Below are 17,645 nucleotides of genomic sequence, written 5' to 3'. Positions count from 1 at the left end.
TTAAAGTAGGTGGCAATAACACAACATAGTCCTCAGTACTTCAGTCAGTTCAAATTAAATAGGAAGGTCTTCCATAAGTTGGACTCCCATAAACAGGTAAGTGGAGAAGTCGGCTCGCTGAAGATGAATCCTGTGGTGGAAGTACCAGCTGTGCTGTGAAGCAGTCCCAGCTATCAACTACCAAATATAACACACGATTTTAAAGTACAGAAATTTCCAAGTGAGTCCATAGATGATTACAAGTAGCAAGACCAGTCCAATAGTTGGTTCAAACCCTTCGGGACCAAAGTTCCCAGTTTGAAGATCCAAAATGACTCTCTCTGTCACAACTCCCGTTGTGTATTACCCATGTAGGGGGACTTAATCACCTGTAACACAACCAGAAATCTCATTTAACAAATACCAATGTCATCTAACTATCCTGGAAATCTCCCCTGCCAGCGGTGTATATTCTAGGGACCAGTGAAGCAACTCCTGTGTTAGTCTCTCCTTCGGTGTAAAAGAGAATCCCGAGGTGTATTGGCTATACATGTAGCAGCTGTCTCAATCACTTTCCTGGGATACCCCCTGACAAGGAGATCCCGGGTGAGCCTGTCTTTGGCCACAACATAATCATCAATATTGGAAGCGTTCCTGAAGTGATGCAGAAACTGTCCTGTGGGTAGATTGTGTTTCAAGTGAGGGGGATGGAAGGAATCATAATGCAGGTAAGAATTCCTGTCTGTAGATTTACAGAATGTTTGAATGCTAATAGTATTCATAGCATTTCTATATGTTGTCACGTCAAGAAAATTGATACTCTCCTTACTCATTTGCCAAGAGTACTGAATATGTGGGCTTTGAGAATTAAGCCAGTGCCCTATGGCATCTGCCATGATGGCATCTTTACATAATAGGTATAGATCATCAATATAATGCTTAGAGGATGCTGGAAAAAATGGATTTGTAACCTGATTTAGAATAAAGACTCTTTCTTGGGTTATCATATAAATATTAGCAATACTTGGGGCAGCAGGACTGCCCATCACTACTCCCTTGACCTGAAGGAAAAAATCTTGATCAAAGCGGAAGTAATTCTCTATGAAGCTAGGATAAATGGCTCAATTGTTTATAAGGGCACTCCAATTCTCATCCTTACTGATCTCCCAGCAGAAGTATTAGAAAAAAGAAGAGTGATGAAATCCGTAACCATGATGTTGAGACATGCAAGTATAAAATACAAATGGACCAATCATACAAATCTGTTCATTCAAGCTCAAGGAAAACGCTATCTCATTGAGGATGAAGCATCGGGACTGTCATTTCTGCAAACTTTGAATCTCAGCTACCCTGAATCGCCTATGGAATTTGACAGAGCCTCGCAAAAATGCAAGATGCCTCATTCATCATCACCCTCATCTGTTAAGGGGAGTAAAATCCCCATTAAGCACGAATGACTCTTATTGGACCATTCAGTTGATACATTGTTATGGGTATTTCATGTATATGGCATTCAATATATTTTTTAGAGGTAATAGGGGAAGGGTTAGGGAAACTCATTTAGGTTTGCTCCTAGTTCTTTTTTAGAGTAACATTCAAAAGTAGATAGCCTTAGCTAATAACTGTTGTCACTAATATAAGCACAACAGTTACGGTTAGTTACTACTCCATTTTAGCAACCTTCTTTAACGCTATTAAATAAGTTTAAAAGGGGAAGTTTATTAGGTGGGTGGGGCCCAAGAAAAATGGCACTAGGTATCTGGAAAAGATGGTATAGGAAATGGATGCCCATTTACTCAACGTGGACTCCATTAAAATATATAAATAAGGAATATACAGACACTGGTGGGTGGAAGAAATTAGAAGAATTTGGATTTAATAGATTAAAAGATTTGTTTGTTGAAGGTGGGACTTTAGTTGCAAAAAATAACTTGCTGGAGAAAATAGGAAAACAATACTGGTTGGAGGTGCAAGGATTATATGCGTTAATTAAATCTGAAAAAGTAGAGGAGATAATTGGGGTAAAAACAGAAATTGATGATATACTAAGTAAAAGACAAATAAAAGAGAAAGGGCTAGCAGGGACATTATATAAATTAATGATAAGAGATAAGGAAAGGATGATAAGGATAATACAGAATAAATGGGAGCGAGAAGGCTTATCTCATCAGGAAACGATTCAAGAAATAATGAAATGTATAAATAAAATTAAAATGGATAAAGATAAAGAATTGGCCAGGAAATTTATATGGAAATGGTATAGAACACTGGCTCAGATATCATATATAGTTAAAGGAATGAGCCCTAAATGCTGGCATTGTGGTCAAGAAGTTGGTATATATGCGCATATGTGGTGGGATTGTAATGTGGTCAAGGAATATTGGCAAAAGATTATAAGGGTAATGTCTGGTTTATTTCAAGTTAATATAGAGGTTAATAGGGATCTGCCTATCTCCAGAATATTGGGAAATAAAAGAGTAGATGGAAATAAGCAAGACCTATATAAAATTATGATTTTAGCCGGAATGGCTGTAATAGCATTGGGATGGAAGGACAAGCATAAATGGACAATGGAAAAATGGAACAATTATGTCTTTGAACGTGTACAATCGGATATATTTGTACAGATAACTGCTGATGAGACATGGGAGGATAAGCGTCAAAAGATTACAAGTAAATGGTCGTGTTATAGGCACTGGGTGGAAAGGGGGGAAGCCAACCCAAGCATTCAAGCCTGTATGAAGAATCTGTGCACATGATTAAAGATATGATGATATAATGGGGGGGTGGGGTGGGAGGGAAGGGGTAAAAATAGATGTATACGGTTCAATGTATGATTATGTACATATGTTATAATAATAAAATTTAATTTTTTAAAAAAAAATTAGGTGGGTGGGGTCTATTGGGGGTATTAGTTATTCAACAACGTAATCATATTTTCCCTCTACTTATATTTAAAATAAACTAAATCAGTTGCTTTCAAAGAAAATCTGTATAAGATAACAACAACAACATCAACAACATTCGATTTATATACTGCCCTTCAGGACAACTTAATGCCCACTCAGAGCGGTTTACGAAGTATGTTATTATTATCCCCACAACAATCACCCTGTGAGGTGGGTGGGGCTGAGAGAGCTGCAGAGAACTGTGACTAGCCCAAGGTCACCCAGCTGGCGTCAAGTGGAGGAGTGGGGAATCAAACCCAGCTCTCCAGATTAGAGTCCTGCACTCTTAACCACTATAGATGGTACTTGACACCAGATAGGCTAGGTAAAATGTATAAAAATATGTCAAACAAGTGTTGGAAATGTGTGAAACACACAGGAACATTTTATCATATGTGGTGGACATGTAAAGAAGTCCACAAATTCTGGATAATGGTGTATAACCTGTTACAATGAATTTTACAATGTACAATCCCTTTTAAACCTGAGATATTTTTGTTAAATTGTGTACCAGAAGAAATTGGATAAGATCAGAAATATTTTATAATCCATGGAGTAACAGCAGCAATAACTCTATTGGCATCCTTCTGGAAAAGAGCAATAATACCCCGAGAAGAAGAATTGATAGTGAAGATAATGGAAAATGCAGAAATGGACAAACTAACCTCATTAATGAAAGGACAAATAGAAGAAGATTTTGCAGCCCCATGGACACCATTTTATGAATGGATAAAAAATAAGTATACTGACCTGAATTTAGTAACTATATAAAGACACTACTGTAATATATTATTAATAATCACAGTTAAATGTTTGATGAAATGTTATGTTGAAAGGACATAGGTAAGTAGAATCCTAACTCGAGCAGACTCTATGATATATATTTGATATTCCCTCCCTACCTTTCCCCTTGTCCTCCCCTATTCCTATATGAGAAAACTAATAAAAAGCTATTTAAAAAATTAAGGTGGGGTGGTTGGGGCAATCAGCTGCTGTCCTAATTAATTTGGGAGGGAACAGGGAGGGGGATTAAGGGTCGGTTTTAGGAATAATAGGTGGAGAGTTTTAATTTATAGATTTAATAATTAATTGCATTGTGTAACATAGGGATACCAATTCGTTTATAATAATTAAGCAGAAGATCTTAAAATTATCCATAATTAATTAGTATAAAAAAATGTTATGTCTTTGCATAAATTGATACAATCTACTTATTGTTACTACTTTACCAAGTTATATTGTTTGTTAGTATTATATTGTGTTTGTCAGTGCTTGATTAACTTAAAATACAGTTGTTGTATTTAATGTTTTAATCAGTTATTGTACATAATACTAACAAGACACTAATTATAAGATATACGTTCATATTAAATAGAAGATTTAAAGTAAATATATATATACATATACATATACATATATATATATATATATATATATATATATATATATATATGAAGGGTCAGGGAGTTAAGTGGAAGCGAAGTAGTATAAAAAAGAATATATTTATAAGTTACATTTATTTTGTGTATTTACTTACACTTGCATAACTTAAAGAGAGATTACTCTGCTTTGACATACAAAATATTATTCTCTGTTAATACACTCTATTCAGAGTAGTTTAACCGCTAACAATCTACCTCCCAGATGAACAGGGGAGTCTCAGGGAACCATTTCTCATTCATATTAGAGTTAAATATGTGTTCTACAGTTAAGTTTATAATGTAAGGAGTCTTACATTACTCTTATAATGTAAGGAGTCTGGGAAATCCAATTAAGCAAAATGAATTCTCAATCGGCTAAATCAAAATCTTATATTATTACATTACAGGAAACACATTTTAACCCACAACACGACAATGAATTGAAGGCTAGCTGGATCCAAGCCCAATTTCATGCCACTGGCACATCAAAGTCCAGAGGGGTGTCTATCTAAATATCAAAAAATATTCCATTTCAATTTTTAAAAATTTTTAAAAATGCTAAAAGATCCTAAAGGTAGATACATCTTTCTAACAGGCTCAATAGAAGATCATACTTACACAATAGCCTCTCTTTATGCTCCAAACTCTAATCAACTGCAGTTCATTGAAGAAACTCTGAAAGAACTCTCACAATTTCAGGAAGGAGAGGTGATTATTGGGAGTGATCTGAATTATATAATAAATTACAATTTGAATAAATCTAACTTTTCTAAAAGGCAAAGAAACAAAAGAAAGGAAAAGAGAAAAAAGGTGACAAGATTGGATACTATTATTGACAAAAACCAATTAGTAGATATATGGAGACACTTGCATCTCAATGAAAAAAATTATACTTATTTCTCGGCACGCTTCAGAGTCTACACTAGAATAGACTACATTCTAATATCAGATTCGCTTATTGGGAAAGTTAATGAATCAGATATTGAAACAATCTCAATCTCAGATCATGCACCTATTAATATTACACTTAGCCTTGATAACGCAAAGCAAGATCTGAAACAATGGTGCTTACCAGAAATATTACTTACCACACAATCTGCTTCTAAAGAACTTGAAAAAGCACTAGAAACCATAATAGCTGATAATTCAACCAGTGATGTCAAACCTCATATTCTATGGGACACCACCAAGGTTGTAGCAAGAGGTCATGCTATAGCATTCTCTGCCCAGATTAATAAACAAAGAAAGGCTCAAGAGCTAGAGCTAGTTAAAACTATTAAATTCATTAAGGATCAACACAAAAAAAGGAAGTAAGAAAATCTATCACAAATTAGCAATGCAAAGAAAAATGCTAGAATCCCTGGAAATTAATAAAATCCAAAAAGATATGTTATACACCAAACAAAGATACTGGTTTAACACACCCAAAATGTTAAAATTGTTAGCACACAGAGTTAAAAAGAAACAATCTCCAAATTATATAAACCTTATGTATGATCAGAATAAAAAATTACATTCAAAATCGTCTGAGATAGTTAAAATATTTAGCATATTCTACAAAGAATTGTACACCTCACGGAATCCAGATCTTCAGAAAATTTCTAGCTTTTGGCATGCACTTAATAAGATCAAAAAATTAGAAGATGAACACCATATACTATTAGATAGTAAAATAACTCATCAAGAAATACGTGATGCAATTAAACATTTGAAAAATGTTTAATTTTTCCGGTCCGGATGGTTTCCCTTCCAAATTTTACAAGAAGTATGCAACTTTGTTATTAAACCCCCTCAGAGATACTTGTAATATGATAATGGAGACAAGGTCAAATCCCCCTGTCATGGACGAGAGCCACAATTATAGTAATCCCAAAACAAGGAAAAGCTACTATGAATCCGACTTCATACAGACCCATCTCTTTGTTAAATCATGATTATAAAATTTTTACAACAATTTTAACAAAACGAATAAACACCTTCATTGCTAAGTATGTACATATAGACCAATCCAGTTTTATTCCTGGCCAGGATATAACTGAAAATATTTTTAAAACTTTAAACCTATTATCTCACTGCAATACAAACAAACTAAAAGCAGTCCTTCTTTCCTTGGATATTGAAAAGGCCTTTGACTTGCTGGAACCAGTATATTTACAATCGATCCTCCAACATTTGGGCTTCGGGAACAATTTTCTCACAGCAATCAAATCTATTTACTCCCACTCCTCTGTTATTATCAAGGTAAATGGCATGCACTCAGAATCCATCCCGATAAAAAGAGGAACTAGACAGGGATGTCCTCTATCCCCTGCTCTGTTTGCACTAGCTATAGAACCATTAGCTATAGCAATCAAGAATCATCAGTTTATAAGAGGTATTGATATTGGGACCTTCTCATTTAAAGTCAGCTTGTTCGCTGACATGTTACTGTATCTTACGGATCCACACTTATCTCTCAGCCATCTAAAGCAACTTCTAACAGAATTTGGAAATATTGCTGGTTTACAAATCAATATAACAAAATCCCATATTCTCCCAATCAACTTGGATAAAATAACTTGTAAACAAATCTCAAAAGACTACAAATATCAAATAGCCTTGAAGCAAATTCACTACTTAGTGGTAAATAGTCCATCCAACAACAGCCCACTTATTAAACTAAATCATATGGAAACAATGAAGCAAATTAAATCACTTTTCAATGACTGGACCAATCTGCATCTATCATGGTATGACAGATTTCATCTAGTAAAGTCGTTTGCTCTCTCTAAAATACTCTACCTTTTTAGAACTATCCCAATCGATACTTCAAGTAATCAATTACACCAATGGCAAGGAATGCTTAACAAGTTTCTTTGGCAAAATAAAAGGCCGAGAATCACCTTTGAAAAGTTGCACCAGAAAAGTTCGAATGGAGGTCTTAAATATCCAGACCTATATGTTTATCATATTGCAGCTAGATTGGTTAATGTACTTCATCTTCGTCATCAAACAAATCCCCCAATCTGGGCAAACATATTTCAACCTATCCTGGAAAAATATTCTATAACTGACATAATTTGGAAGCGTTCAATGGATCGTCCTAAAAAAATACTTATTTGGCCTCCCTATTGAAAATATGGGACAAAAATAGAAAACATTTAGGCCCGATGATATCCAGGTATTCTACATTCACATTTCAACACTGGTTACCTCGGAGTCATGATAAATCTTTTTCTGAATTTTGGAATCGGGAAAAAATAACTAGATTAACAGATATAACCACTCATAAAGGCTTATTAGAAAAATCAGAACTAGAAAAAATCATGAAACATAAAATTCATTGGTTTAGGTATCTCCAATTACAAAATCTGCCTGATCAAATCAATTTAACAAAAATTCTTACTTCCTCTAAAACAGAATTTGCCTATTAGACTCTCCTTCTCTTCATAAAAAAGACTTGTTATCCAATATCTATAATATAAGGTTGTCCACACAAAAACCTAAAATATGGAGATTCCAAGCCCAATGGAAAAAGGATTGTCAAATAGAACAGACTACAGAAAGATGGAAAAGAATTTGGTCTTCCAACATCTATACCTCAAAGACAATCGTCACCAAGTTGCAAACCTACAAATAATCAACAGATGGTACGTAACCCCCGCAAAACTATCCCAGATCTCTTCCTCATCTTCACCTAATAGCTGGAAAAACTGAGGAGAGGAAGGGAACTTTGCCCATTGCTGGTGGATATGTAAGTATACAGAATTATTCTGGAAAGAGGTGCTAAAGGAAATCCGAAAAATAACAGGGTATGAGATCCCGCTGTCACCAGAAATTGTCCTGTTGAATCAATGGGATAACTATCAGGCCCATATTCCTACATTAAGGAGAGACTAATAGCCACCTTATTGGTAGCCGCAAAGAGCACGATAGCTACTCTTTGGAAATGTAAGGCAACCCTTTCAATTGACAACTGGCATACCAAAATTTGGGACCATTTTATATCGGAAAAATTATACGATAAAATTTATCAAGTAGAACACTTCCCTAGAACAACCAATTTCATAGAGAAATGGTTTCCCTTTTTTGAATACCTTGAAAGTAACAGCTCTTTACCTGGCCTAAAATTTTGTCATATATATGCAAATGTATAAGTCATATTTAAGTTCCACAGTATGTATGATGAACTTAATAACTGTACTCTCTCCCTGTATTTGATCAGATATAATCCCTTATACTGTAATAAGATGTATTTTGTTAAATTGTATATTGTTATTAGTATTAATTTCTTGTGTGTTTGTAAATGTTTGTGTTTAATTGTTACTTGTTACTAGCATTGACTTCTTATATGTTTGTAAACTTTTGTGTGTTTACAGTTTTGTAGTTTACAGTTGTGTTTTACAGTTTTAGTTGTAATGAAATTTATAAAACAAACAAACACAAGAATAATCCATAACAAAATGTAAAACAAAAAAGTATAAAAATTCAAAAGCTACCAAGAAATAATCAGTGACACTTGCCCTCCTAGAACCAAAAAAAGTAAAGTCACCAGTTTGGTCAGTCTCCATACACCCATTCAATATAACAAGTCCCCTTGATAAAGAAAATTCAAGAAGCCTCACACTGTTCTATTGATATTGGTGTCCTTTGAATACTAGTGGGTAGTAACGGAAAAAAGTATCATCAACACTGGAAAAAAGTATCATCAACAACAACATTTGATTTATCCCTTTATAATATTTTGAGTTATCCATTTATCCATTTATAACATTTTGAGTTATCCCTTCAGGATAACTTAATGCCCACTCAGAGTGGTTTACAAAGTACGTCATTATTATCCCCACAACAAAACACCATGAGGTGGGTAGCTCCTAGAAGCTGTGACTGACCCAAGGTCATCCAGCTGGCTTCAAGTGGAGGAGTGGGGAATCAAACCTGGTTCTCCAGATTAGAGTCCCACACTCTTAACCGCCACACCAAACTGTATGACCCTCTGAACTTTACAAAGAGGAGTATCTTTTACCCTTTAGAGGCATCCCGAGTCCCCATATTTTAAGAATGTGAATGGGGGAATGTATTCTTCCCAGGAGCTATTGGCAGCTTTGATTAGCTAACTATGGAATTTGGTGCCAATGCCTAAATTTGAACATTTTGGCCTGTGTTCCTTGTGAATCAGCTCTGCCCCTGAAACAGGATCTCTCTCAGCTGTGCCAGTTCAACTGTCAAGGTCAGTCAAAGAACACTCATTTGTGCTCTCTTCTCATTTAACAAAGGGGCTGTATTTAATTTCTCTTTCCTTTTTGCGCTTAATAAATTGTGATAATTAACGTTTAATTTTATTGTTGTGGGAAAAGATAGGACACTGGTGTATTAATCTCTAGTCTACTAATATTTGCCAATTGAAGATCTCAAGCAGTTTTACTCAGAAGTATATTCCATTGAGTTCAAAGAAGCTTGCTCCTTTGGAAGTGGCTCCTTAGGACTGAGGCTCAAGTACCTGAACTCTTGCTTTAGAGTTTGCATATGGAGACTAAAGATCCTTCTACACATTACCAAGTCCCCGTGTTTCCAGAGGAACAGCAAAAGGACTTTGTATCACGTGTGATGAGAGTTTTGTGCTGCCCGGATGTACACCAGCTCTTTTCTGTTGTGGCCAAAGGGCAAATTGTCTTTAGCTTCCCCCCATGTTTTTTTCCCATCCTCAAACCACCCCATAGAGCCTTTATTGGCCCCACTGTGAAACTTATGTGTATCCATGTAAGTAACATGATTTTTACAGTCATTACAGCAGGCTATTATATCTTTAGGGTCTCTGCATAACAGTTACAACAAGTATGCTTGTGGGATCTCTTGAACATCATTTGCATAATGTTGTGTTCAGAGATGTTATTTTAAACTCTACAATAATTACATAATCTGAGGGCAGTTGTTTCTATAAGCAATGACAAAGCATTTTAGAGAAACATTTCATCCGTCACTCAGAAAGCAAAGTATTTTTTCCAGTAGATGGGATTACTGTATTTAATAACTAGACAGATTACATTATTGGTGCCAACTGTTCTGTTGCTCAACCTGTTTGCAGTCCCACACTGCCATTTGAGTAGGCAGGGGAGAAGCACAAAGCCAGAGGCATTTTCACAGTTCTAGCACAGCCAATGGCTGGCTGAGCATACAGGATGGTTTTAGAAGGAAAAGCTGCTTCCCCATTCTCCTGGGTGACCAGTTGCAATAAAGTCTTCAAAGCAGGTATGTCATAATGTGGGTAATATAATTTCCATGTCCTTGTCAGTGACTGGGATGAAATTATAGTAGGAGAAATACCCTGGTGATCCAGGCAAGTGAAAGGCTTAGAAGCTTTTTATATTTTCAGAGCAATATATGAACCAAGCAACAGTTTTATGACAGGCTTCACTCATATCAGTTAGCTAATCTCTTCAAATTCTCCAAAGCCTTTTCTGCAGGAATGGATTGGCCTTTTCACCGTCAGGGAGAAAAGCCCCTGGTGAGCCACTGCCCTGGAGGGCTGCTGGAAGACAGGAGGGAGCCAAGCCCCAGTGGCACTGGCAGCACTGCAGGGCCAGCAGCAACAGGCATCACTGTGCCTGCCTCCTCTTCCATGTTGCCACCAGCTAGGCCTGTTCAGCTCAAATTCAGTTATCAGCAGGATGGTAGGAAGTGACAGTAAGGTTCCCAACCACAGGCTGGGAAATTTCAGGAGATTGGGGACCGGAGCCTGGAGAAAGTGGGTTTTGAGGATGGGAGGGCCCTCAGCAGGTTATAATGCCATAGAGTTCACTGTCCAAAGCAGCCATTTTCTCCAGAGGAACTGGTCTATGTTATCTGGAGATCAGCTGTAATTCCTGGAGCATCACCAGACCCCACCTGAAAGCTGGCAAACCTAGATGATGGAGGAGCCTCTGTCTGTTGTCATCGTTGTTTGCTGTTGAGGTGTTTAACTGTTTCCCAACACATGTAGAGCTTACTGATAGCAACTTTAACAGTGGCTGAGGCAACTTGCTGCTTTCAACCCTGCCCCCCCCCAACCTAATAACAGCAGTTTATTTTGCTTGTTTCTACTTGGACTGCTTAACCAGACCTTAGACTTCACTTTAATTGCTATTTGTGGACTTTGAAACGTAACTGTAGGTGAGATTTGGCCATGCAAAAGCTCTTTTACATAGTACAAGCAGCTTTTTGGTACCAGTGCACTCTACTTATTTTTCTGAGGCTGTCAGCATCATTGCTAGTTTTGCTTGGCTGACCTTGCCCTGCATTCAGTAGTGATAACATTGTGTTTTTTTTTTAAGTGGAATAGATTTCAGCCACTTTTGAGAGCTTCAGTGCCACTACTTAATGACTCGCTAGTTTTTGTTCCCTAGTGTGGCATCAGTAACTGGAATTCCATTAGTCAGTTTGACTGAAGGTGAGAGAGATGACCTCAATGATCAGCCATGTTTTAGACTTTCCTGCAGTTGCACCACCTGTTTGCCCTCCTCCTCACTGGCAGTCAACCTTCCTTTATAAATACAATGAAGTCAGCATTCTGTGCCAAACCATTTCATCAGATTGAACTGGCTCTTCTGTTACAGCTGGCAGTTTTTCTCAAGTTTAAGATGAGCATGAATCGATGTCTCCCAATAATCTAATAAATGGCTTTTTATATAGTAAAGTTGCAAAGCTTTTATAATCACCATTTTTTCCCTCACATGTAATAAAACTAGTAAAATATGTAGTTATATATACCTCAAGATAATCCCCACAAAAGTATGATTTTATTCATCATTGCTTTAGTGACACATTTTTTCTTCTAAAGAGACTACAAAACAGCATTGTTGAGATCCAAACACTGAGTTGCCCTATTGCTCAGTTGGCAGTGCTTTAACCATGTATTGTTTTGCCTAAAAGAGAAGTTGGATTCTCAGTGTTCATTTTCTTTAAAAGTAAGATTATAGGCCTTCTAAATCAAGGAATATGAAGACCAGTTTCTCCTAAATGCAGCTGAAAAAGGCCCAGTACACCTCTGCTTTGTTTTAACCAATTAGGAAAGCCAAGGAGATGGTTGACTAGCATAGAAAGCTGAAATGAGTATTTTGGTTCCCTGTTTTTTACTTAGTTCAGAATTTACAGCAGGAGTTGATAGTCCTGTCTGTGTCTTCTGCTTCTTAAGTGTTAATGTAACCACTATGAGCCAATTGGGTGGAGAGTAGCGCTAGAGCCAGAATGCTGAGGAAGAAGCTGGTTGCTGGGGAGCTTGATAACAATTAATGTGCTCTTATATCACCTTGAATAAGATAATCATAGAATCACAGAATCATAGAGTTGGAAGAGGCCATACAGACCATCTAGTCCAACCCCCTGCCCAGTGCAGGATCAGCCTAAAGCACCTCTGACAAATATTCATCCAGCCTCTTCTTGAAAACTGTCAGTGAAGGGGAGCTCACCACCTCCCTAGGCAGCTGATTCCACTTTTGAACTACCATGAAAAAGTTCTTTCTAATATCTAGCCGGTACCTTTGTGCATGCAATTTAAGCCCATTGTTTCGGGTCCTACCCTCTGCTGCCAACTGGAACAGCTCCCTGCCCTCCTCCAAATGACAGCCTTTCAAATACTTAAAGAGAGCAATCATATCCCCCCTCAATCTCCTCTTCTCCAAACGAAACATTCCCAAGGCCCTCAGCCTTTCCTTGTAAGGCTCAGTTTCCAGACCCCTGACCATCCTCATCGCTCTCCTCTGCACACTCTTCCCCCCCCCCCAAACTTTTATTGGCAAGTTACATATAACAATTAACAATCAACAAATAACAGATCAACCAATATTATACATATACAAACAATTTTGGGATTGTCCAGTGTGATAACATTGTCTATCATTAGTGATTTACAGAGCTGAATAATACAACAATTAGCATTATCATAATGTTCCTTAATGGTTAGGTGAGATATACACATTATTACAATGTAAAATAACCAGAGTTTGTTATAGTTTGTAAAAGTTTCGATTTTGGCTGAATATTATTTCTTTCTATATAAGTGAAAAAGGGGGACCATTTTTCGACAAAATTTGTATCTGTAGGGAAGTGTTTGGCTTTATGTATGTCGTCGGTTACTTTGTCAAGAATAAAGTTATTCCATATTTTCCCCAACCGATTCTCAATTGTTGGTATGTGATTAGCCTTCCAGAACGTAGCTATGACGCTTTTTGCTGCAACAAGGAAGGATGCTATAAACTCCCTTCTAATTTTTGGGATTGTCAATTCTTCCCATTGATCTAGAAAAATTAATTTGGGATCTAATGGGACTGTATAACCTGTTATCAGCTTGATTTCACTCAGTAGTTCATTCCAAAATTTAGAAATGTGATGGCACTCCCACCAACAATGGGCATAGGTGCCTTCTTGCCCACAGTTCTTCCAGCACAAGGGAGATGCAGAGGAGGAGATTAACGATATCTTCTTCGGGGTTAAATACCATCGATGGATGATTTTATATGTCTGCAGTTTTATCACATTTATGTTAGAATTGAAGATGTAGGAAGACCAGATCCTTTGCCACGTGGAGCTCGCTCTATCTACTCCACAGTCTTTATACCATCCAGTTTGACAGCTCAGTTGGTTTTTACTAGAGAGGTGTAATATAATTTTGTATAATTTAGCTATTATTCCTTTCCTTTGAAAAGTAGCATTGTCTAACAATGTTTCAAATTCTGTTACAGGTCTTTTAACTATTGCTTGGAGGTCAATCTTTTCTGCCATATTTTTTAATTGTAGATATTTGTACCAATGTATTTTATTTTTTAATTTATGTTCTAATTCTGCTTTCTCTAATAGTCCTGATTGAGTTGCTATGTCCTTCAATTTAGTTATATTTGCTTCCCTCAAGGCTGTACTAAAAGAGATATCTGTTCCTGGGTGAAACCAGTGTTGCCCGAGAAAGGAAGTGTGTCTGGATATTATAGGAGTTAGTTTTTGCCTGTATTGGTCCCATGTTTTAAATATTGATATCAACAGTTTGTTTTGGCTGATGTACTTCGGACGGTATATATTCTTTTCCCAGATTATATCACTGATTGCACTCTTGTTCAAAATGGCTTGAGTTATCTGAACCCAATCAGGAGGGTTTTCCGAATAATATAGTTGCAGGAAATTGGTCAATCTTATTGCCGCTTGGTATATTTTCAGATCGGGGTAATTAAAGCCACCATCTGAGGATTTCAATTTTAATGTCTGAAACGCTATCCGTGGATGCTTGCTTTGCCAAAGGAAAGTATTGAGGATAATTTGCCATTGGGCGATTTGGTAGTTTGGCACTATAATTGGGATAGCTCGAAGTGGATAAAGGATTCTTGGGAGAAGAAAGGATTTAATAAGATGATACTTATCTAACCACGTAAGCTTTAGTTTATTCCATTGTACCACATCTGATTTTATTTGGTTCAAAATTTTTTCATGGTTTAATTTTATCAGATCGTCTATTTTGGGGGATATATTAATGCCGAGATAGGTTAAGTGTTTGGAGACCCATTTGTATTCATATAGCTGATTAATTTGGCTTATCATTTCATCTGATAGGTTGTTTGCTAGAAATTGTGACTTCGATTGATTTACTATGAGGTCTGATATCTGTCCAAAGTCTTTAAGTAGGGGGTCAAGGTAAGCTAGTGATGTTAAGGGGTTCATTATGTAGATCATCATATCATCAGCAAACAAACTGATTTTTGATGTCATTGATTTTATCTTAATGCCTTCTATATGTGTGTTCTCTCTTAGGGCAATTGCAAGTGGTTCCAAAGCTAGGGCAAAAAGAATCGGGAAGAGTGGACATCCTTGTCTTGTGCCACGATTAATATAGATGTTTTTTGAGTGGAGTCCATTCATTTTAATATTTGCTGTTGGGTGTGAGTATATAGATGTGATTGCTTTTAAGAACTTGTCTCCAAACCCCATAAATTTTAATGTATTAGTTAAGTAATTGATTTCCACCGAGTCAAATGCTTTTTCAATGTCTAAAGACAAAAAAATAGCTTCCTCCTGTGTCTGTTTGCAATATTCTATTAGATGTAGTGTTTTATAAATATTGTCGGTGATCTCGCATTTTGGGATGAATCCAGATTGGTCATTATGTATGTATTTTGCAATGAATGAGTTTAACCTTTTAACCAGTATTGATGTGAAGAGTTTATAGTCATGGTTAAGTAAAGAAATGGGGTGGTAAGATGCTGCTTTTTGGGGGTCTCTTCCTTCCTTATGGATGACAACAATATCTGCTATCTTCCAAGTAGGAGGCATCTTGCCTTCCTCCATAACCAAGTTGCAGGTTCTAGTTAGATGTGGGCTTAATATGTTTGCATATTTTTTATAGAATTCGGCTGAATAGCCGTCCGGACCAGTGGCTTTGTTATTTTTAGCCATTCTGATGGCGTCTATTGTTTCTTGTAGTGTTATGGGTTTATCCAGAAGAGAGCAGTGTATCTCTTCTAATTTTTTGATTCCTTTGAGTGACTGCAAAAATTTGATTATTCTTCCTTGATCTGGGTTCTTGTTGTATATAGTTGTGTATAGAATCTTTTAAATACCTCAAGTATTGATTGTGGGTCATATTGTAATTTATTGTTTTCATCCAGTAATGAGTTTATATTATTTTTTGCACTTTTTTGTTTAACCTTATTGGATAATTGGCGTAATGCTTTCGGTGTATTAACCCAATATTTTTGCTTAACTGATATTAAGTTTTTATGAACCTTATTAATTTCTAAATCCTCCAACAATTTCCTTTGAGTTATCAATTTTTGGTATATTTTCTTGTTTCCTGTTTTTTTGTGTTGAGTTTCCAAGCTAGTGATAGTCTTGATTAGTTCTGATTTTTGCTGTAGTCTTTCTCTATTCACCTTGGCTGACAGGGCTATAACTTGTCCTCTGGTTACCGTTTTTATAGTGTCCCAGAGAATATTGGCCTCAACTTCTTCTGAGGCATTATCTGTTATCACATTTTCCACTATCTTACCTATTTCCTCAGCGGTGTGACGATTATATAGTAGGTGTCTTGGCAGACACCATTGTCTAGATTTCTGTACTTTTGGATCTAAGGAGACTACTAGATTGACCCAAGAGTGATCCGAGATCGCATTTGTTTCAATATCACATTTGCAGAGAGTTTGAAACTAATATGTAGTCGATTCTTGTATACGTGTCATGCCTCTGTGAGTAGTATGTATAATCTTTTTCACCATTATGGTGGAATCTCCAAATGTCAGTAAGCTGGTATGTTTGAAGTAATGAGCCTAACTGTGTTTTGGATTTTAATTTTTGCTTTTTTCCAAAGTTTGATTTGTCCATCTTAAGATCAATAATATAATTTAAGTCCCCCCCCCACAATCAGAAGTCCCTCCTGAAATTTCATTAATTTTTGAATAGTTCCTTCTATGAAATTTAGTTGCTGTGTATTGGGCGCATATAAGGAGGCTAAGGTGAAGTGTTGTTTTCCTATTAACCCCTTAATACATATATATCTGCCTTTTGGGTCTTTTATAGTTTTTTTGTGCTGGAATGGAAGGTCTTTTGAGATCAAAATAGCGACTCCCCGTGATTTCAAATTACCCTCTGCATGAAATTGAGATTGGATCCAATTTGCTTTCAAAACATTAGAATTGTTGGCCCTGAAATGGGTTTCTTGTAAGAAAACAATTTGAGAATTGGTTTTATTTAGGTTCGACATAACTCGCCTTCGTTTCACTGGGTCTCCCAAACCTTGGACATTAAATGAGGTTACTTTTATTTTATAACACATTCTTCCTCAATGTAGTACACTTTTACTATTAATAAATCAGTTATTACAGTTTAATAGTTTTACACTAGCACTTTAATTAATATCTCTTGCTCTTATTTCTTTGTTTAACTGTAGTAATGTATTGTACTGCAATATTCAACATGTTATTTTATATGCTTTCTAAGGTATCTCTGGTACCTAAGATTTGTTATTTTAATTTTCTTCCACTAACTCCAGAGATTGATGAGATACCAGAGTATAGTTATATACAGTTATATATTTATTGTTGCTTTCCCTCTTTCCTATTATACTTTCCTTGTTACTGATTTAACAATATTTACAAGAAATATGAACCTAGTTCTTTCTATAATGCAAACTTATAATATTCAAATATCTATTCTACGTAGTAATGTTTAAGTATCATAGGTCCAACAGTTGTAATTACCTCTCTCTTTTCCCAGTGTTGCTGACTCCTTTTCCTTAATCTTGCACCAGTACTCTCAAATTGCCTGAACAATGCAATTCCCCCCTTTCGCCCTTCCCTCCTCCCTC

This window comes from Eublepharis macularius, chromosome 1, assembly GCF_028583425.1.
Source record: "Eublepharis macularius isolate TG4126 chromosome 1, MPM_Emac_v1.0, whole genome shotgun sequence".
Lineage (NCBI taxonomy): Eukaryota > Metazoa > Chordata > Lepidosauria > Squamata > Eublepharidae > Eublepharis > Eublepharis macularius.
This window is presented reverse-complemented; position numbering follows the sequence as displayed.